The sequence below is a fragment of the Benincasa hispida genome, chromosome 1 (genome assembly GCF_027475165.1).
Source record: "Benincasa hispida cultivar pf3 chromosome 1, pf3_genome.v1.1, whole genome shotgun sequence".
NCBI classification, from domain to species: Eukaryota; Viridiplantae; Streptophyta; class Magnoliopsida; order Cucurbitales; family Cucurbitaceae; genus Benincasa; species Benincasa hispida.
In genome coordinates this window covers 27,436,619-27,461,463 of record NC_143478.1, presented here as the reverse complement: position 1 = coordinate 27,461,463, position 24,845 = coordinate 27,436,619, and the positions used below count along the sequence as shown (strand labels likewise).

At 34.3% G+C, this 24,845-nt stretch overlaps 1 long non-coding RNA gene across 1 annotated transcript; it reads left to right on the top strand.

Moving 5' to 3' along the window:
• Window positions 1-3,989: 3,989 nt before the first annotated feature.
• On the top strand, window positions 3,990-5,274 carry LOC150038352 (uncharacterized). Its single transcript, XR_016524144.1, has 2 exons — window positions 3,990-4,148; window positions 5,009-5,274. It is a non-coding gene; the product is annotated as an uncharacterized LOC150038352 (long non-coding RNA).
• The last annotated feature ends 19,571 nt before the right edge of the window (window positions 5,275-24,845 follow it).

The following is a 24,845-nucleotide window of genomic DNA, read 5'->3' as shown; positions in this document are numbered from 1 at the left end:
AGTTTTTGTTTCCTTCGGGATTCACCAGATTGTGTTTCCTTCGGGATTCACCACAAGTAATGGGCATATTTAGCTATAGTAGGATAAAACTCAGTTTTTCAAGTATGTATGTGTCGCATGAGGACTAGGACAGTTTATATGTTCTACCAGAGGTAAGCATCTAGAGGACATAGATGCCTAACATGACCCCAGTAGTGGGGTTACTTACTGAGTATTTTATACTCATTCTTTCTCATATTGTTGTTTCAAGTAAGGATAGAGATGCACCGGCGATGGACAAGCGGAATTCGTGATCAAGCCACTGGGACTAGTTTTATGCTTCCGCTCATGAGTTAGATTTCTTTTCATGTTTTTCTTAACTTTCAGTTTTGATTTTTGAAACTTACTATTAAGAATCGTTTTCAAACTTATTTATTATCATTTATGATTTATGGGTACCCTATTGTTGTTTTTAATATTTGAATTTAATGAAAGCCTTTTGCACTTACCTTATTTATTTAGCATTTATTTCACCATAAAAAAGTGTCGTTTTAAGTTCCATGCATGCATGTATTTAGTAATGGCCTAACTTAAGTCCTAGGAGGTCGGGTCGTTACATGAAATTAGCTTTTAAGGGAACAACCTTTCTACTATCCCTAAAATTGGTAAGAGTGAATTCCATCTTGCAAATTCTATGTCCCCAGCTATCTACTCGGTCTTATCCTTGAAATAGAAGGCATATTGAGCAACACTGTTGAGTTTACCCTCACCCATGCAGATCAAAGGACAATCCCGAATAAACAGGAGTTCATAGATAGCTCAGGATTCAGATCAAGTTATCTAGGTCATCAAGAAGTGAAATTAATCAGTGTTAATAGTAAGCGGTGTTAATACATAACAATGATTATTTCGTGGTTAGTCTTACACAATCTCATCATGTAGAACACCTTTGCTCACATGTCTTTACATGAACAAACTGATCACATCATTTATGACTCTTTACAACATTTGTAACAATCGTAAAACGGGTCGTATTCAATAGTATATTTAGAAATAGGTACCCAACCTAATCCAAGTACTATATATTACTTAGGCTTTTATACTCAAACTTGATCCAGTTTATGTCTCCACATAAAGTCTAAATATTTATAACAATAGCCAAGGGTTCATAATTTATTAGATTTAGAGTTATCCATTCATTTTCATTCAACAACATTTGTCTGAATAAACTTCATGTATGTTTACTGTTTACAAACTACAAGTTTTAGGACATACAACACAACAAATATAAAATCATAATGCATTCAATCCAAGAACGTAATTCTTAAGAAAATTACAAAGGGTCTTGCTCTCAAAACTCGATAGAAAGTTTAGCCCATTGATTTATAGACAAAACAAGGAGGAGAGATCCAATCTATTGTTTATAACCCAAAGCAAAAGTATAAACCTAAGCTAAGATGCTAAAAAGATAAAGGAAGAAGAGGAAAACAATGATTCCCTTTAGCCTATCAAAATCAACATGAAAAACCCTAAAAAATGAGGAGATTATTATAGAAATGCGATGCGTTGTTGGAGAGTGCAACTGCTCTCCAGGCTGTTGTTGAAGCACCTATCTTGAGCGCCGCTTTGCCCACCCTAGCACTCTCCCATCGATTGACTGCACGTGCATTGTGCTGTTACTCCGTCAACATCCAAAGTGCAGTTGCACTCCAAAGTAATGCCACTACGCTCCCACTTAAGTAGCATTCTACCCTTGAGTGCCGAGCACAGCGCATAACAAGCGTAGCTGTGCTTGGCTGTAGGGACATTTTGGTAATTTCACTCATTTGAAGCTCCGATTGCTCAATTTCACTTTCGATAACTCCAAATCAACCCCAAACGGCATGGGCACTCTAAAATGCATGATATGCTTGAGAATCCTACAGAATAGGAATTTAAACACATTATACATAACAAACAAAAGAGATTAGAGACATGAAAATTGCTATTTTCGAGAGCTATCAGTTGTTGTTCTCTTTTACCCAAATGCTTGTGTATGACCTTGATCTAGTTGAAGTTATGATTTGAACATAAGAGTAAAATTTTATATAATACTTTTGTATCATTCAAGTCATATTAACAACTCTTTCCCTATTACTTGTAGGGGTTGTTTGGGAGGCTAGAATGTAATCAGGATTACTGGGAATCAGAGGAGTGTTGGAATGTGTGAGGAATCAAGGGTGGAACAAAAATAGGATGATGAAGCGTAAAAACGGTGGAAAGAGGGTTGGGTTGAAAACTGTCGAAACGGGATGAGTTTAACATTACAAATCGGGTCCAAAACGCTCAATCTTAACATGATATTTGGATTACATTACATTATAAAATCATTCCATTACGAATCTCCAAACAACCACTTAATGTTTTTGCAAACTCTATTGTGTTGTATGTTTCTCACATACATGTTAATAAATTAAAATATTCTTTTTAAAACAAAAACGTCATATTTAATTGAAAACTTTTGTATCATTTAAGTCATTTACAAACGTTTTCTCAATTACTCCAAATATTTCTCTAAACTCTACTGCTTTGTACAATAATGGGAAGAAATTATGACAGTAGTAGGGTAGTTTTTGTGAAGTTTATAATCGTATCTTTTTAAACACAAATAATTGGCTCCATATTTGTGCTATAAAGTATATGATTTCGTATGGTTTGTTTAAATATGATTTTTGGTCAGAATGCCAACTCTTATAGGAATTTTCTTTTCATTATTTTCCTACCCATTTTTTGCATAAATAACATAGTTCTACTTTTAATCTATTTGGATTGATTTTTTAAGGACTTGTTTTAGTCCATATCCAAATAGAATTCATACTTTAATTTTTTTTCCCCCAAAATTCAAACTCCAACATAAGCAATTTAGATCCCCAACACTCATCGCTCTATATAATAACGTCCAAAAAGAAGTGGTTTTTTAACTCTAAAAATGATGTATTGATTAAGAAAATTGTTACTAGTTGAAAACGAGGTGATGGATATTTTAAGAGATTTGACCAAATTGTTTCTACTATAACGTACTGCTTTTTTAAACCCTACTTAAATAAATAAATAGCTAGGATGATAACTTAACCCTCAAGTTAGTAGTATACTTTTGGTTTTGGTTACCTTTCCCTTTTTTATTTTATTTTTAAATAGAACGTTTACAAATAAACGTGTTTTTATGTCCTAACCTACCAACCAACCCAAAACCCCTCCATTTGTGAACATAACATAACAATACAAAAAAAAAAAAAAAAAAAAGAACGGTTATACAGCTAGCTTGACTAAAAGAAGAAAGATGAGTGTGTATTTTTCATAAAAATACTATAATTCCAAATCAGTGAAAGATCTATTGTCTTAAAAAGTAAAATTGGGTGTGACCTTGGTGCTAAATTGCGATTGTCGGTTGCTCTTCAAAGGTTTACACAATCTTCAAGCTCAGGCGTGCACTCGCTAGAGAAAGGAATGAAATTGAAGGAAAGTTTGTTCAGAACAATATATCATAAGAAGAAAAGCTTGATAAAATAAACTTTATCAGATCTGGAAAAAAATCGTTGTATATGAACATGAAGCAGGAAAGAATTGGAAGTCTAATCAGGTAGTAAAAAATTAGCCGTTTTGTCACATGAACCCAGTTATCTGAATCAAAATTAAACCCACCCAAACAACAACGTGTGCATATAATTTAGAAGTTCTCTTACATGTCTTTATATATATACCCTTTTGCCAATGATAAATCATCCATCGTGGAACAAAATCTTTCCCATTAACTTTTGCTTTTACTATGGGCTTGGTCCTTTTTCATCCCAACAAACAAATACAAAAAGGAAACATTAATTATTTTGGGCCGCTTTCTTTGACCTTGCAATATATGAAACAAGTGTGCTTTGAAAAATACCTTTTTCTTCAAGGAATTCGATTTTTGTCCTCTTGACATTTGAAGCTTTCAATAAGTTTTGTTGGGTTTATATACGCTAACAAATTAACGTCTCTCTACTACTAACAAAACAAAGGCTCGCGGGTTTTGAAGACACAAATGGCTTCCACAAAAGCATGTTTTGGTGCTTGGAAGATTGTCTTCATTGCTATGCTTCTCCTTGCTGTCAAAGTTTCTGCTAGGGAACTCAATGTAATGGTTGGCATAGCTCGTAAGTTTTAATTTCTCTTCTCATGATTCATCACTTTTGTTCAAGTGTTGATATATTTAAATTTATCATAATCTATTAGTTTATGTTTTTGGATCAATTAATGATTTAACATGATAACAAAGGAGGAGGTCATATGTTCAGACTTCTTTAGTATCATTTTGTTTCCAATTAATATTTATTTCCACTTGTTGGATTTTCTACAAATTTTCAAGCCTTCAAATATGAGGGAGTATTAGAGTGTTGATATAATTACATTTATCATAACTTATAAGCTTCAAGTTTTGGGTCAATTTATAATTTAACAGAGTATAGGAAAAAAATAGTTAAATTGTAAGTTATGCTCTCACACTACTCTTTAGGGTTGTGTAGCATCTTTTGTTTGTTTTTTTTTTTAAAAAAAACTTCTAATAAGTCTCCAAGAACTTAATGACATAAACTTATTCGACACAAAATTAAAAAGCTCAAAAACTTATTAGAAACTTTTGGTTAATACTAAAAAAAAAAATTAAGTATCATGAACTTTATCATTTATTTGAAAAACACCACTTTTTTCATTTAAATGTTGAATATTATCATTAGCTTTTCATCAATGCTTTCAAACTACCTTTTAAATAATTTAAACCCATTAGAATTTTGGATGAAAATTGGGTCAAATTTGAAATGGGCGTGGTGATGGCCTGTAATGATGGTATCAATTTTCATTCCAAATTACTATCACACCGGCATTTCAGACACCAATTTTTTAATTGGATGATATTTTTAAATGTTTATGAAAGATCAAACAAAATAAGTATCATCCTAAACAAAGGGCAAAGTTGTTTTTTTGTACTTGGCCTAAATTATTGTTCGACTAATCTCAGGTGAGAAGCAATTGGAGATGAATGATGTGAAGAAGGAGATGAGATTATTTAATCAAGTGCTGGATAGAGGTTGGAAGGGAAACTACCATCCTCCCAATAAACCTTGAAGTTCCCTTTGTCTATTTTCTTTTGAAGGATTAATTACTAATTATCAGATTTATTTGTATTTTTTTTCTACTATGTAAATCATATTTGTACCTTTTAATAATGATTTCAGACATTTTCTTTTTAATATTGATCTTAAACATTTCGATGGTTCGGTTGTTTGTTTTTGACCTAATTTATATGCTCATGATATAATTTATTATGCATATGCAAATTTGGATGGAAGATTATTTACAAATTTGTAACATGGGAGAACTAAAAAGAAAAAAAAAAATCATTGTACACCATATATTTCATAAAATATCTTAGATTTTGAATTATTTCGTTGAGAATTTTTAGCTTTATTGTTTTTTAATCAATTTAACATTTTCACCATTATTTCGAAATTTCGAAATATTTAACTCTTTCTTTATTCACATTATTTTTTTAATTTTGACTTTACTTTTGTTATTTATTTAAGGTAGAATATTACAAATTGATGTTTCATTCATTTTATGAGATTTAGAGCAAATGATAAAGCTCAAATCTATAAATTAGCAAGCATATCTGATATACTAGCTAAGAATTACGAGAGCATGGTTTCCACAAAAGAAATCATGGATTTGATGCAGACATTGTTTGACAATCTATCAAGCACAATACTCTCGATAATGTTTATAACTTTGACATACAGGACAAAACCTTTGTTAATAAACATGTTCTAGATATGCTAAAAGTAATAAATGGAAATGTCATAGATGAGGAAGTTAAGAAAGCACCGTGAAGTAAATATGATTTACGGGTCGTTGAAACATGTTTAATGGAAATTGTCAAATTAACCTAGATATTGGATTCAGGTGTCACTAAGTATATTTGTGCTTTTGTTTAGAAAACTAGTTCCTTGAGACAACTTACAAAAGACGAGACAACCTTTAAGGTAGGGACCAGAGAGATTGTCTCATCTAAAAGAGTGGGAGATATGAATTAATTTATCGAAGATAAATTCATTTTACTTGAAAGTGTTTATTATGTTCGTGCTATGAGGAGGAATTTAATATCTATCTCATTTTTTCTAGAACAAAAATATAAAGTTTCTTTTGAAATTAATGAAGTATTCATTATTTCAAAGGGTATTAAAATATGTTATGCAAAACTAGAAAATAACTTGTATGAGTTAAAACTAACTGATGCAAAAGCTGTTTTGAATATAGAGATGTCTAAAACAGCTGAAACTCAAAATAAGGGAGAGCAAAATTCTCCTAATGCGTATCTTTGACACTTAAGACTTGACCACATTAATCTCAATAGGATTGGGAGATTGGTTAAGAGTGAACTCATAAACCAGTTAGAAGACAACTTTTTACCACCATGTGAGTCTTATCTTGAGGGTAAGATGACCAAAATATCTTTTGCAGAAAAATATCATAGAGCCAAAGAACCCTTAGAATTCGTGCATTCAAACCTCTGTGGTTCGATGAATATCAGGGCACGTGGAGGGTATGAATACTTCATTAGTTTTATTGATGATTATTCTAGATATGACTATATTTACCGCATAATAAGTCTGAAACCCTTGAAAAGTTCAAGGAGTATAAGACCGAGGTTAAGAATCAATTAGGTAAAAAAAATTATAACACTTTGATCAGATCGAGATGGAGAGTATATGGACTTAAAATTCCATAACTATTTGATAAAACACGAAATTAAGTCTCAACTCACAGCGTCCGGTACATGGTTCATTTGATGATGGGTTATGCTCAATTGCCTAATTCATTATCGAAAAACACAATACAGACTGCAATATATATTTTCAACATGATTCCCTCGAAAAGTATTTCTAAAACACCGTACAAGTTATGGCAATAGCGTAAAGACAGTTTACATCACTTCAGAATTTGGGAATGTCCAGCACATGTACTGGTACAAAACCCAAAGAAACTAGAACGTCATTCAAAAGTATGCCTATTTGTAGGATACCCCAAAGAGACAAACGGTGGTCTATTTTATGATCCTCAAGAGGATAAAGTATTTGTATTGACAAATGCAACATTCTTACTGGAGGACGACATTAGAAATCATCAACCTCGCAGTAGGTTAGTATTGAGTGAAATGACTAAAGAAACTATAGATAGATGAACAAAGGTTATTGATCAGGTTGGTTCTTAAACAAGAGGTGTTGATGAAATTGGTCCATCACATCCTTCTCAAGAAGTAAGAGTGCCTCGACATAGTGGGAGGGTTGTTCAACAACCTGATCGTTACATGGGCTTGACAGAAACTTAAGTCGTCATACCCAATGATGGCTTGAAGGATCCATTGACCTTTAAACAAGCAATGGAAGATGTGGATCGAGACTAGTGGATAAAAGTCATGGACCTCGAAATGGAGTATGTATACTTCAATTCAGTCTGGGAACTTGTAGATCAAACAGATGGGGTAAAATCTATTGGATGCAAATGGATCTACAAGAGAAAATAAGACGAAGATGATAAGGTATAGACCAACAAAGCTAGACTCATGGCAAAAGGGTTTACCCGAAGAGAGGGATTGGACTATGAAGAAACCTTCTCTCCAGTTGCAATGATTAAGTTTATTAGAATACTCTTATCCATTACTGCCTTTTATGATTATGAGATATGGAAAATGGATGTCAAGACCGTCTTTTTGAATGGCTATCTTGAAGAGAGTATCTATATGTCTCAATTAAAAGGGTTCATTGAACAGGGTCAAGAGCAAAAGGTTTGCAGGCTTAAAAGATCCATTTATGGGTTCAAACAAGTATCTCGATCCTGAAATATAAGATTTGATAATGTGATCAAATCTTATGGCTTTGAACAAAACGTTGACGAACCTTGTGTATACAAAAAATTGTCAACAAAACATTAGCTTTTCTGGTATTATATGTTGATGATATCCTACTCATTGGGAATGAGGTAGGATTTCTTGTTAACACTAAAGGGTGGTTAGCATCTCAATTTCAAATGAAATATTTAGGAGATTCTGATGGAGTGCAAGCACACGCATCAAGTCATAATATAATAAAATGGCCAAGAGACCGAGTATCATCCTCTGAAATTTTTGTTTGACTCTTTTAGCTATTCAAAGATCATTCTAATTTTATTTAGGGGACTGAACTGTGATGAGAATCTAATTAATGTACTCCTAAAAAGCAAATAAAAGATAATACCGAGATGAAACTAGACAAAGACACGTTCTAGGGTATGATTGCGTTAAATGGATTAATCAAATTAATTATTTTAGATTGATTTCATGCAAATTATAGACCTAGTAGTCTTATATCCAAGAATCCTCTCTCGAGCTCAACCTTTTCTAATAACTAACCATCAACCTATATCTCTTCTATTGCTTGATTAGTCAACATTAAGTTCCTCCATCAACAATTTCTATGAATCTTCTATCACTCTCGTGCATACTTGATTAATAGTTTAACATGCTAGATCTAACCTAACGTCCTCTTTCTCAAGCAAGACATTAAGTAAAGAACATTCAAACAATGGCCAATTGTTCGCAATCATTAAGAACAAACATGCTAAAATAATTATGCATAAATTCAATCTAAGAAATAACCAATTAACATAAAACTAGATCAACACTCTAGAAACATAAATCAGACACTCGTGGTTACAATAAAAATATAGACCGTTCATGAAGTTTCCAAACACAAAGGAACATAAAATAAAAGAGGGAATAAATTGAAAGTCGTGTTCTAGACTCTTGTTCTCGAATCCGGAATCGCAACCCAAGGAACTCTTTAAATCTTCTATCCTTCGAAGCTCTAAGATACTGCCTCTGTCTAGATTTACTCTCCCCATGGAGGCCTCACCGTAATATCAAATCATGCTCTAAAAATCAGCCCTAGAATCGGTTCCCCTGTTCAATTTGGCGCAACACAGTATTTATAGACATCTGTCGCAACCAGCGTTGCAACGTTGACACTGATTTACAAACAACGTGCATCAGCCACTTGTAGTGTTGCAGCATTGTGACACTGTCGTGTTCTCAATTGCTCTCGGGTCTCCAATGTTGTGACGCAGCATTGCAATGCTCACTTGACGCTGTCCTGCCTGCAGTCTTCATCTTTTTGACCCTTTTTCTTTATTTTCTCTATGAGCATTGCCCTAAGTCAAAGATTTGACCTTTATGGGATATTTTGGCCATTAAATCCTCAAAAGTTGCTTGTTCCGTTCAAAATGCTCGATTTCCTACAATTAAACATAAAAAGCATCAAAGCTCTTATATTAAGCATGAAATTAACTAAATTCTAAGCCGAAAGAACGCACTTTTGGAGTGCATATCAGATGCACAGTATGTTCTTGGAATCCAAATAGTTCAAAATTGCAAGAACAAAATGCTAGTATGATCTCAAGCATCTTATATTGACAATATGTTGTCTTGATATAAGATGCAAAATTTTAAGAGGGGTGTATTACCTTTCAGACATGGAATTCATCTGTCTAAGAAACAATGTCCTAAAACACCTTAAAATGTTAAGACTATGAAACAAATTCCTTATGCATCCATCTTTTGGAGTTTGATGTATGCCATGTTATGTACACGCCTAGACATATGCTATACAGTTGGAATAGTCAGTAGACTTCAATCCAATCCTGGATATGATCATTGGACTGCTTTTAAGAACATCCTCAAGTATCTTCAGAGAATGAAGGGCTACAAGTTTGTGTATGGTGCTAAGGATCTGATCCTTACATGATACACTTATTCTGATTTTCAGACCGATGTGGTTTCTAGGAAATCTACTTTAGGATCAGTATTCACTCTGAATGGAAGGGCTGTAGCATGGAGAAGTATAATGCAAAGTTGTATTATTGGCTCCACCATGGAAGTGGAGTATGTAGCTGCATGTGAAGTAGTGAAAGAAGCAGTATAGCTTAGGAAGTCCTTGAACAATTTGGAAGTGGTTCCAAATATGCATCTGCCTATCATCCTCTATTGTGATAATAGTGGAGCGGTTTCAAATTTAAAATAATCGAGAAGCCATGAGCGTGGGAAGCACATCGAGTACAAGTACCATCTCATCAGGGAGATAGTACACGGAGGAGACATGATCATCACGCAAATAACATCAAAAGATAATTTAGCTAATCCATTTACAAAAGCCCTCACAGCTAAGGTGTTCAAGGGTGATGCTGAGCATCAATATTTATCATTACCTATAAACCCTTGCTAGACAAATAATATTTATAAATCACGGAAAAACAACTAAGCGGCAAGTCCAGGGTCGAACCATAGGGAAGCATGGAAGATTAGTTCTTCGAAGCTAATTTTAGTTGAACCCGCATTTAATCACATTAGCTAATTACATAATGTAATAGGGATATGCTAGGATTAAACTAATTAACGTCGATCGTCTAGTTAACTCGTTCAATACAATTTTCACATGAAGATTGATTAAAGCATTACCTAGTGCGGTTAACTTCACAACTAAGCACATTAATCTAATCCCTTGCTTCCTATGGTTCATTTCCTTAATCAAGGATAAAACTAAGCATGGAACTACATAAACAAATATTAGTTGTCAATCAAATACATGGAAATGCAGTACATCATCAATAAATTCATAGTGAGAATCCATAAGCAAGATCATATTCATCATAAATTACGAATCTCCTAAAATAATATTCAGTTCCTCCAAATCCCAAAGCTAGGAACCAAAATTACCTTCCTATGGACAATGAGAAGCTACAACCTAGAATCTACTTGATTAATTAAAAAATGAACACCCAAATAAGAAAATGGAAGAGAGAAGAGAGAGAAAAAGCTTGGGAGCCCGAGTGTGGGTGATTTTTTCTGCCCTAAAACGATGAAAAGCATTCAAAGTCAATGTCGCAACATTGCAACACTGGTCTCCAGCTTATCGCAGCATTGCGACGCTGTTTGCCTCCATTAAATTTCGTAGCATCACAATGCTACGTGCAACGTTGCAACGCTGCCCTATCTTTCCAACGCTGTGGAGACTACTACCTTGTAGTGTTGTGCAACACTACATCCAAGGGCATTTTCGTCCTTTCACATCCTTTTAAGATTGCTCAAATTAGCTCCTAATTACTCCAAATTAATCCTGAACAGCTCATAATGATGGATTTCACCTCAAAGATACTTAATACCCATGAAATCACTAAATAAACACGTTAAGTAGTAACGACCTAGAAGGAAGAAGAAGAAAATAACACATTTTAGATGTTATCAAACAGCCCCAACTTAATTCTTGATCGTCCTCGAGCAAGGTAGAATCACACATTCATACAAAATTAAATACTTACTTAATCACAAAGGTCGTTACTCTAGTCTCGACAGTCTATAAGGATAAGACTTGCAATGAAAAATGAAATCTGATTACAATCAATCAATAAAGCACATTTTAAAAATGATCCTAAACCTATCCATGCATGAATGAGTCCAAAGCCCTAACTAATTAAGCCTGCAAAACCCGGAATGGTCTTATAGGGCCCTCAATTCATTTTCCCCTACTTTGGCTCAAAGGTTCAAGAGCTATGCTTCCTAGACTTAACAATGCAATGACACACTTAAGGAAACCAAACATTTATTATATATTTTTTTTGTCTTTTCAGATCTTTTTACTTTACTCAAAAGAGGAAACCTTATTTAGACACGTCAACTTCGTTTTGGCTTGCCCACACGAGTTACATGAAAGACATCTGGTGATGAAAATTTATGGAACGTATATTGTGCGATGCATATCTTAAGTTATGCGTTTGTTCTCATGTGTCGGTGATCATGCGTTGGAATGGAAAATATGCATTGATCTCATATGCAATGATCATGCGTTCCTGTCACAAGTTTTCTTGCGCTCTCGCCAAGTATAACTAGATCGCAAGTTTCTCGGGTGATCTGAGGTCAAACTTAGGGACTTGTAGCTAAATGGTATGCGGTAATGTGTTTGCGGCGAAGAAATAAAAGAATGATGAGGGTTATGGGCTAAGCACTACTCCTACTCCTAACTAACAGATTAAACAGTGGAAGTATGACTGAGAGGTAGAGACACGACAACTTTTAACACGTAGTAAAATGCATGGAAAAATAGATGAAAAGGCGAGGATGTCTTCACTGCAACACTAAGCTTGATTGCAAGGGTAACCCCAGCCAACGCAAGCTATGCGATCATGCTATACACACTTGACGTAGACACAAGCGATGTATAGGTGATAGTGTCGGGAAGCCTAATCTACATTCCCGCTCACGTGCTCTAACACATAAGCAAGATGACTGCATACCACTAGATCCTACTTAAAGGGTGCATATGTTGTGTAGTAGCAAACGAAGCTTATTCTTAAGTTCCTCATTTTTGCTCATGCAATCCAATCCGCTCTCTCGAGTCTTAGATTTGGTTTTTAGACTACTCTCCCAAGTATGCCTAAATGATGAATGATGCACTCATAAGACAAGGTAATCGCATAAACCTGGCTGACGTAGGATTATTCCTATCTCTAGTGAACACTTACTTATAATACTTAATGCGACCAACTACTTACCCTCCCGAGCAGTTAGTTGCTGTTGATTCTACTCATAGATAAGCATTGCGTCCGCTTATAGACAAGTATTGCTACAGCTTCACACTAAGCAAATAAGGTTTTCTCACAACAATCGCGCAATGCACACCTCCCAGTGGTTTGGTACATGCTTCATATCCTTATGCTGCATGATTAAGTATGCGATACTCTAGCAATCTAACTCAGTGATGCAATGAAAGTAAAGGATGCTGAGTAAAAGAAGATGGAGATGGAATCAAAGGAAAATATAGAATGCATTGATCACAAAATTTATTAATTTCTTAAGCCAAAATGTAATACAATATAAGGATAGAAGAGATATGGAAAGGCGGATGGAAGCAATGTCTTGCTTCCATCAGATGTGTGTCAAAGTTGCCAGTGGTGCCATGGATGAGTGGTGGAGTAGACTCTCTCGAGCTCTAACTCTGGCGAAGGCTCCGATTGTCACTCGGAATGAATGAAGGGATGAAGAACTCTCAAGACTATCTTCTCACCCTTTGGTCTGGATCACAAAGATCCACCCGAAGGTAGAAACTTGGATGATCTGAAGTTCTGCTCATCGGCTTCTATTTATAGAGCTTGATCACCGACAAAATTAATGGTCCTTCTCTGAAATTCTACATCTAACGGCGTGATGGACGTGATGGACCTACTCTGAATCTTTGCTGCTAACGGCGTGGTAGGTGAAATGTCAACATCACCTTTTGATACACCCGAGGTATGCGTTCATGCTTGGTTTTCAGAGTATCAACGCATTCCACCACCCTTGCGGTTATCCCTCTATTATGGTTATTATTCTATAGCCGCAGTCTCTCTACGATGACCGCATTCGCTCGACAGCTACAACTTCTATGCGATGGACGCATGTGGTTAATGGCTGCAACATCCATGCGTCGAACGTATGCGTTCGCCTCTGCGATGGAGAGATTCCCCGTATGCGGTCGTCTTTGCGATAGCCTGGCTTCCGCATATGCAACCGCTTCCTGCGTTAGCTATGAAGATTGACAATTGAACGCATAATAACGTCTAAAAGTGGGTTAGCCGAGATTCTTAATGTCGATCGTTGCAAGCTTGTTTTCTCATGAATTCTTAATATAGTCACTGTATCTTCTACTTAACAACCCTCATAATTCTAAATAAAAGGCCAATAATGACGTGCATTTCTACCCGTCATCAACATCCAACCACGAGCAACATCTCATAACAAGATGCGAAAGCTTACTCATTCCTCGGGGTACTTTAGGACAAAGGGAAACTACGGGTGTCATAGTCGCCTCAGATTAATCATAACCCCAAGAAAGAGGAGTAATCCCGTTTAAAAATAACATACAAACTTGCTTTTACTTTACAAGATGTTTTGCCTTTTAAAATCTCTCTTTTTATTTACTTTACACGTGGCTTTTACAATAAAAAAACAAGAGTTTGGCAAAAACATAGGCATGCATTACTAGGTTGGGCTTTTAGTCACTTAACACCTATCACCTAGGCCTTCTGGGGTGACAACAAATGTATAAGTACAATAATACAATTCTAATCATGCAAGATCTAATTTCGTTAGACAAAGGACTTAGGCGTGCATGAGAGATAAGAGAAAATTTTAAAAAAAAGGCTAAAAATCATGATCACACTCTTCAAACATAATTTCATATAAACCTAATAACAAAGAGGGTGCGTCATCAACTACTCATCATAACAAACCGATCAAAAGAGTAAGCAAGCAATTCAAGCACACAAAAATTGTTCGAGCACAACGCTCAAGGACCCTAAGCTATCACAATATACCTCACCCCCAACTTAAAATGATACATTTTCTCCATCTTTAATCTAAGCCTAATAAAATAAAAGAGTCAAGGGAATAAAAAACATCCCTTGATGACGTTTTTGCACACGGGATGGTGATATGAGGGCTCGTGCATGAATTGATCTTCTTATTCTTTTAGGGCAAAGGAAAAGAACCTACAAAAGAAAAAGAATAAGTTAAGCTAGGAAAGAAGTAGAGGAAAGCAGTAAAATTTTATTATCTGGCTCCCCCCAGGAAGTGCAAGTTTTTAACGTCTATAGCTCGACTTGACCTATCCCCTATCATGGTACAAAGAAATTCTCATATTTCTTTGGTCCCTTCTTGGATAAGTCAATATAGCCTGATAAGGCTATAAAGCTTCTCATCTTTTGAAGAGAACCAGACAGGTCAAATTTTGATTTTTTTTTTTTTTTTTGTATATAGAAAAAAAGGTAAATTAAGATCATTAAACCATAACATATGGCTTAAACTCCTTTCTTATGTGTAGCCAAATTAATTAGAACCCTAACTAACCATCCATATTATCTAATTAACTAGAATGAGAAGACGAACCCCCTCTAATCGCATTAAGTTCTAAGGATATGTTAGGATGAACTAATTAACTTCCATTGTTTAGTTAACTTGTTCAATACGATTTTCACATCAAGATTGATTAAAACATTACCTAATGCAGTTAAGTTCACAACTAAGTATGTTAATCTTATTTCTTGCTTCCTATGGTTCATTTCCTTAATCAAGGTTAAAACTAAGCATGGAACTACATAAACAAGTATTAGTTGTCAATCAAATACATGGAAATGCAGTACATCATCAATAAATTCATAGTAAGAATCCATAAGCAAGATCATATACATCATAAATTATGAATCTTCTAAAATAATATTGAGTTCCTCCAAATCCCAAAGCTAGGAACCAAAATCATACCTTCCCATGGAGAATGAGAAGCTACAACCTAGAATCTACTTGATTAATTACAAAATGAACACCAAATAAGAAAATGGAAGAGAGAAGAGAGAGAAAGAGGGTTGGAAGCCCGAGTGCGGGAATTCTTTCTGCCCTAAAATGAAGAAAAGCATTTAAACTTGGTGTTACAACATTGCAACGTTGGTCTTTAGCTTATCGCAGTGTTGAGGCCTAGTATTGCAACGCTCGTTTGCACGCACATGTTGTGTTACCTCCGTAAACTTTGTAGTGTCGCAACGCTACGTACAACGTTGCGATGCTACCCTGTCTTTCAAACATTGTGGAGACTACTGCTTCGTAGCATTACGCAATGCTCGGTTCGTGTTGCAATGCTATATCAAGGGGAATTTTCATCCTTTCACGTCCTTTTGAAGTTTGGTTGCTCAAATTAGCTTCTAATTGCTCCAAATAAACCCTCAACAGCTCGTAATGACGAATTCTACCTCAAAGATGCTCAATACCTACAAAATCACTAAATAAACACATTAAACATAGTAACGACCTAGAATTAAGAAGAGAAAAATAGCACATTTTAGGTGCTATTAGGTCACTTAGTTGGATTAAGACTACGAGATTCATACTTTTAGAGCAAGTGAGAGAATTCATGGGTTTCTGATGCCCTAGTTTATTGTATTTATATCATTCTCTCTTACTCAACATTTTGTATATGTAAACCCACTGGAACTTTAGTCCAAGTAGGAGTTTGTTGGGTTATATGTTCTAAAACTCGCAGTTTGTAATCTTTAAGCATATTCTATTTGCAATAAAGATGTTATTGAGGTTTATTCAATTAAGTTGTTATTAAACATATAAATAGCACTTGTAATAGTCTAAATCCAATAAACTAACGAACCCCTAGCTATAACATGAATACTTGAACTTTATGTAGAGATATAAAAGATAATCAAGTTTGCGCCAAAAACTTGATGGGGGGAAATTAGAAGTCAATTTTACTCGACAACCAAAATCTCGTGGACGCGATATGCGATGCATGTTCCTAAGATATGCGTTGATAGTCATGCGTTGATGGTCATGCGTTGGACTTATAATGCATTAATGAATGTATGTGATGACCATACATCCCGCCACAAGTTTTCTTGTGCTTATGCCAAGTATAACGCGAACGCAAGTTTATCGGGTAATTCGAGGTTGAACACAGGGACTTGTAGCTATATGTATGTGGTGATATGCATGTAGCGGTATAAATAAAAGAATGGAGGGGATGTTGCTAAGTTAATCCTACTCCTACTCCTATCGAACAGACAACATAATGAGAATATGCATGAAAGGTAGAGTTACGAAAAACCTTGACATGAAATAAATGTGTGGGAAAATAGATAAAATGCGGAGATGATTTCAATGCAACCCTTAAGAGTGACCACAAGGGCAACCCTAGTCAACGCAAGCCATGCGATCATGCAACACACATACAGTAGTAAACCACCTCTACGTGTGAATGCTAAGGCTTCTAATGCTAGAACGCATGTGATATATGCAATAAGTCTATATGACCTACACATAAGCCTCTATTCTCATTTATGCGATGACGGAGTGACATACACATAAATAAGGCGACCACATAATATCATACATATTTCCTAGGGTGCATGCGACGCAGTGTTGACAAACATAGATTATCTCTAAGTCCCTATCTCTTACTTATGACGATCTAATCTTGCCCTCTCGAGTCTAGATTCTAACCTAGCTCTCTCAAGTCATTAGGTTCTTTCTTTAGACTCTCTCTCGAGTAGCTCTAAAGGGGTGTTGGGCACAACATAAAACAAGACAAACACATGAACTTGGTTGACGCAAGATTACTCCTATCTCTAGTGAACAATGCATGCCATGCTTAATGCATCCAACCACTTACCCTCCCGGGCAATTGATTGTTGTTGATTTTACTCATAGACAAGTAATGCATTAGCTTATAGATAGGCGTTGCAGCAGTTTCATAGTAAGAAAATAAGATTACTCCAACACTCATGCAACGCACACCTCTCGGTGGGTTGCTACATGCTTCATAACCCTAATCCACATGACTAAGTATGCAATACCCAAGCAGTCTCCCTAGGCGAACCTCATGCAAAAACCTTGGATGCCTGAGTTTCTGCTCATCGGCTTCTATTTATAGATCTTGGCCGCAATCATTCAATTAGAATGCGTTGTTACATAGCCGCAATCATTCAATGGCCACATTAGCTTAATACCGCAACTCTACATGATGACCGCAATCACTTTATGAGTACAACTCCCATGCGATGGACGCATACGACTGATTACCGCAACATCCACGTGTTGATCGATGCGTTTGCCTTTGCAATGGAGTGTTTCTCTGCATGCGGTTGTCTATGCGGTGGTCCGGTTTTCGCGTTTTCGTTCATTTCCACATGTTAGCTACAAAAATAGAACATTGAACGCATAATAACGCAAAATAACGGGTTAGTTGAGATTCAACATGCTAATCGACACAAGCTCATTTTCTCGTGAATTCCTTATCATGATTGCCGCATATTCTGCTTAACAACCTTCATAATTATAAGTAAAAGGCCTAAGATGACATGCATTTCTGCATGTCATCAAGTATATAGCCAAAACAGTCAATAAGTATAAGGATAAGATTAGGTACCTCATCCTGGGGACACTATGGATGCAGGCTGCTTTGTATATGATACAAATGATGTGAACCAAAAATAGTTCATGTAGAGACATGCGAGTTGGAGCATTCTACGCAAAAGATGTTTGCATAAGACTGGACCATGAAATAGTCATTTTTCTTTATATCGTCGTTTACTGTTAAAACTGACTATTTCAACTCGATGACCTAAGGTAACTCAATCTTGATCCTAAACTAATTATGAACTTCTATTTATTAAGGATCATCCTTTAATTTGCATGGGTGAGAGTGGCTCAATATTGTCGCTCAATAAGCCTCCCATTTTAGGGGTAAGACTGGGTAGATAGCTTGGGATATAGTCTTACAAGGTGGAATTTACTCCTACTCGCTTTCATGGATAGTAGATAAATTGTTTCCTTAAGTACTGATTCCTAATCTTGAATAAGGGGCCTCATCCTCTCTATAACTGAGAGTGACTCGGTTTATTGGTAAAACCATAAACCGGTTGTTCATTAGTGGATCGATGGAGACTTAAGAAGAAAGATGTATACATGGGTAAAACGATAATTCTGACTCGATTGTAAATACGAACAATTTGTGAAGGATTGACTTACTGATCATGGTTAAATCAGATGAACAAAAATATATCTACAGTGAGGAGAGTGCAACTATTAGGCTTTAGTGGAGTAACTCAGTAGTTAAAGAATGTTGATTAATTTGGTTAAAAGGGTTTAGCCATTTAATCTCGAATCGTTGGAGCTCATGATCTATAGGTTCATTAGCACCTCCTGCTAGCTTATAAACAGACTAAACCTTAGAATAGTGTGATGAGAAAATTTGAAACATTCAAATTCAAATTAGAGAAATTATTAATTATATACGATATAATTAGAAGTTTAATTATTGAATTAAACGAATTGGAGAAGTGAAAATATTTAAATATGATATAAATATTGATTACATGAATAAGGATTCATGTTTGAAATAAGTGGTAAATTAATTTAATATACTAAATATTAAATTAATAATTAATAAAATTGATTAATTAATTGGTGTTATTTTTATTTAAATTAATTATGATAATTCATTTTGTTTAAACTTAATTTAAAATATTAATTATAGAATTAATATTTTATAAAATTGTTTTTCATTTGAAATTTGGAATTTCAAATTAATTTTTTTTAAAGGAAAAATAGTTAAAATAATAGAAAAAAAGGTTGAGAAAGTTGGTTTTTTCCACTTTGACTACTAACATCCGCACATATTTTTCCACTCTAATTAAGTTATTTGGTGTCAATCCTTCATGTAATTGGATTGCATGAGCTAATTGGAAAAAAAGACATTTTTCTAACTCAGAAATTGATTCATGCAAAATGTCTTTTTTTTATGGAGAAAGGATTCTTCATTCCCTAGACACCAAACCTAAAAATCTCTCAAATTTTCCTAAATTCAACCTCATTTTGGATCTCATAATCCAATCTAAGTCAAGAGGATAATAGGAAAGATCTTGGGGTGGTCTTCAAGCATTAGAGTGGAGATTTCAACTGGATTTGAAGCTTAAAGGAAGATTCTTCAAAGGTATAGTTTTTTGGAACCCTAAGTAATTTTTGTGTACATGCATGCTTGTTTACACAAATTAATATAATTAGAGTGTTTAAGATCCTAATTGCTTCCACATGTTGATTGTCAACACTATCGGTTATATGTAATTACTGGGGTAAAATGGTAATTTTGACCTAGTTATAGTTACAAGCAATTTGTGAAGGGTCAACTTACTGTTGATTGATTATATTCAATGGACACAGAAACATATCTATAGTGCAAAGAGTGCAACTGTCGGTCTTTAGTGGTGTGATTCACAGTTAATGAATGTTAATTAATTCAATTAAACAGTTTAGTTGGTTAATCTCAAATCAATGGAACTTCTAATCTATAGATCCAATAGGTCTCTTTGTTAGCTCTCTAAGGATAGAAATAATGATTAATCATTTTTTTGGAACAATTTGAATTCTTCAAAGTATTTATGAGAATTTGAGTAATTAATTATATTAATATGATTCATATAATGTATGATGTATATCGATGCATTATTATACATAGTTAATTATAAATATGATTTATAATTAAAGTTATATAATATGTGAAAGAAAAATATTTGAATGTGATTCAAATATTTTAAATCAATTTTATACTATAGATTGATATTTAATATGAATATGATTCATATTAAAACTATAGGTTAAAAGAGAATGTTGCATTATAATGTGATTATAAAAGCACATAATATGGTTACTAATAGCTCGATTAACCATATTATTAATATTATATCAATATAATATTAATTTTAAGTAAAATAACTCCCCACTAAGGGAGTTATTTTCTACATAACTTGGGAAGGGAAATCATGTAACTCCCTCCCCTTCTCCCCCCTCTTCATCTTTGTGTGAAACATAGAGAAAGATCAGACTCTCCGATTGCTTTGTCTACCAGAATTCAATAAGCCCACACCTTCATCCTTGTTTCTGGAGAATAACAAGGACTCCATATTGGCGTGTTCTTATTGGGTGTTTTTTTTTTTGTGTACTGTCTTCATGTGATGAATGTTGAAATTTTGATTTGGTTTTTTAGCTTAATAGATGTTTACAATATTTAGCATTTAGATTCGTATTGATTTTGATTTGATCAATTTGTAAGAGCTCGTGTGTTTTGGTCATTTTATTTAAGTAATCGAGTCTGTAATACAAGTCCATGTCGTTCATGGTTGATGATGCTGCGGAGAATGCTAGAAAATGAAGGATTTTTTGTTGCAAATATCATGTTTAGCGTGGCGACGTTATGCCTTAGGGTCGCGATGCTGCGAGGTGAGGTGAAGGCAAGAACTTCATGTAGTGTCGCAACGTTGTGCCCTAGCATCGTAACGCTATGTCGCAAGCTGTGAGAGCTTTGAACACCTATAAATAAGGCATGTTGGGGCGATCAAGTCTCACAATCCACTCGTTCCATTTTAGTGAAATTAGTGTGAAAGTACTCAGAAAGGAGTTTAGTGAAAGGTCCTAGGTCGCCGTTGTAAGTAGAGTTCCAAAGAAGGAGGAACTTGCATTGAAATTCAGACGGCACAGTTGATCACATAGGCTTGTTGCCCAGCATTGTGCACGTCCCCACCAACACGAGCGCTCGTGCACGCCCTCGCCAGACGCGTATCTGGACATTTCTCCTCCTTTAAAGCCCGGATGCTCAAATTGTTGGAGTTAGCAAGCAGTCAACAGAAGAATTCAGGATTATTAAGCACTCTAATTCATCAATTTTAGCATCAAATGAAGCATGTTCACCAAATAAAAGAGGGTTTCAACAAAACTCACCTTTGAAAACTTTGAACTTCAAATTCCGCTCCAATCTCCTCAGGTTCAAAGTGTAGACCACCAAAAGATCTTCCCTACTATTCTCTTTGGACCATAGATTGATTTGTGGGAATCAAGATGAGCTGATTTTTAGGGAATTTTGAAGAAGCAACTTTCTGGTATTTTTTTTCAGCTCAGGGAAGAACTCTTCTTCTTCAGCTTTTTCTCTATAAAAAAAAACCAGATGCTTGGCCTTTTTTCCAACCGAAAATCCTTCAGTTTTTGTACAAGTACATCATGGAATTACTTCGTATAGATGAAAGCTAACTTCTATTTCTAATTGTAAGTGGAATTTGAGTGTGATAGTAAGTGTTATGCAAGTGGGTAAAACCCACTTTTAGTGGATTTTTCCAAATCAAAATTTTCTATTAATTTTGAAATTATTTTTCAAAATTAATATTAAATTTCAACATTTAATTCTCAAGTTAAATTGAAATTTCATTAATTTTACAAAATTAATTCAATAATTAATTTTTTAAATAAAATTAATAATTAATTAAATAGTTTAATTAATTCTAGTAATTTAATATCAAATATTAAATTAATTAAACACTAATTTCATAACCATAAATCTCTATTCATGAATTTATTATTTAAATCATATTTAAATATTATCCAATTCTCCAATTTCGTTTAATTCGATAATTAAACGTGTAATTATATCACATATAATTACTAATTTCCTTAATTTGAATTTGAACGTTTCAAATTAAACTCATCACTCTATTCTAAGGTTTAATTCATTTGTGAGCTAGTAAGGAGACCTAATGAAACTACAAATCATGTACTCCAACTATCCGAGATTAATCGACTAAACTCTTTATACCGAACTGATCAACATTCGTTAACCACCAGGTCTCTCCACTAAAGCCCAGTAGTTACACTCTCCCCACTATAGATATAATTTTGTCCACTCAATATAACCATAATTAGTAAGTGAACCATTCACAGATTTTTTTACCCTCGAGATTACCTCTTGTTCCTTATGTTCCATTCATCCTCTAATGAACAATTAGTTTGTGATCTAATCAGCAAACCAAGTCCCTCTCGGGCCAATGAGAGAGTGTGGCTCCTTATTTAAGATTTAGGGTTAAGGGAACGACCTTTCTACTATCTCTAAAAGCGGTTAGGAGTGAATTCCATCTTGCACCCTATGTCCCTAGCTATCTACCCAGTCTTACCCCTAAAATGGGAGGCTTATTGAGTCGGGGCAGTTGAGCCAATCCTCGCCCATCCAAATCCAAAAATAATCCCAAATAAACAGGAGTTCATAATTAGCTCAGGATTAAGGTCAAGTTACCTAGGTCATCGTTTTTAAATATTAAGTCTTACAGTAAACAACGTTATAGAGTAAGAGTGACTAATTTCTTGATCTGATCTTATACAAACTCTTTGTATAGGACACCTCCACTCGCATGTCTCCACATGAACGAATTAGGATCACTTCGTTTATAGCACTTTAAAGCAATTGTAACATGTACAAAGTGAACCGCATCTGATAGTGTTACCATAATAAGGTACACAACCTTATTCATATACTATAGACCATTTTGGCTATTTACTTGAACTTGATTTACTCCTATGTCTCCATATAAAGTTCAAATACTCATGTAATAACCATGCATCTTTAGTTTATTGGATTTATATTATTTCTAAAATAAAATGTGTAATTCATATATTCAATAATAAATTAATTGAATCAATACTTCAATAACATGTATATTGATCAACAGAATAAGTTTGTTGTTTACAAACCACGTGTTTTAGGACATAAAACCCAAAAAACTCCCACATGTACTAAACTCCTTTAGTAACACACATATGTATACATAATGTTGAGTTTTCAGTTTTTTAGAGAAAGATACAATAAGCTAGGGCATCATATACCCAAGGTTTGCCTTTAGTGCGTATCATATACCTTAGGTATCAAATACCCATGGGTTTTTTCTCCCACTTGTCCTAGATTATATAACTCGTAGTCCTAGATTCATTAGGTGACCTCAAACTATTTAGCCGAGAGGACCCCCGTAAACATATCAGTATATAGTAAACTTCTAATTATCAATAAAAAAAGGAATGCATCTTCTACTCTCAACATATTTTATTCCCAACACTATCACCAAGTATTGATGACTTGAGACTTTACTAAATCCATGTTATGGCTAAGTTGTCATACAAGCCTCCTACTATATCGAGGCACTCTCAACTCTTTGAGAAAAAATGCATTTGACCTGTCTTAACAACCTTTGTTACAGGGTAAACTTAATCAATAACTCTTGTTGATTTTCAGTTGCTACTATGGAAATATGATACAATTATGAATGATTTATCAAGTATACTTTTTCAACCAAAATAGCATTTGTTGATACAAATACCTAATTTTCTCCTATGTTAAAGAAGTATACTGCTTTTAGGTAGCCTACAGATAGGCATACTATTTGAACGATGTTCTAATACCTTAAGGTTTGACACTAATGCATATTTCGGTCTTTCCAAAATTCTGAAATATGTAAACATCCTTTACTTGTCATGAACAACTTTTATGACCTCTCCACATCTCATATGGAGTTTTAGAAAACAATTTTAATAGAATGATGTTCAAAAAAATATAAAACAGTCACTACTGTGTATCCCCAAAATGATTTAGGCAACTAAGCAAAAGCTCATCTTACAATTGAACCATATTTAAAATGGTTCTGTTTTTCTTTCCGATACACCGTTCTGCCAAGGAACTAGGTATAGAGAGTTGTTACCGGATTCCATGTTTTATCAATAGTTCTGAAAATCTCATATTTTTTGTATTCTCCACCTCGATCTGATCAAAGTGTCTTAGTTATTTTACCTAATAAGTTATTATACACCTTGAACTTTTCAAGTGTTTTAAATTTATGTTTTAGGTAAAGATAACCATATTTTGAATAATCATCACTAAAATTAATGATATATACATCATACTATAAAGGTCTGAATGTTCAAGCTCTAAGGGTTCTTTGGCTCTTATAGACTTTTTCTTATAAAAAATCTTTTGCTTATCTTATCTCCAAGATAAGACACGCATAGTGTTAAGACTATCTTCTAACTTATTTAGATGATCACTTTTAACCTTTTTCTTAATCCTATTAAGACTTATTTGACCAAATTTAATTGCCAAAGATGAGTACTTGAAGAAACATGTGACATATGTTTTCAGCCGTCTAAATATCTAAATATTGGAAATGGCTTTTTCCTTGGTTGGTTTTTCATGTAGAAGTTATTTTATAGTACAACAAACAAATTAAAAAAAAAAAAAAAACTTCTTTTGCTAATGAACATTTCATTTATGAAAAAAGGATACTTTTTATACAAATTGTTCTTTACAAAAGATAGATACAAAACTTTTCATTTCATTAACAAAAAGTACATTATCTAATAATGGTTCCATCTTTTG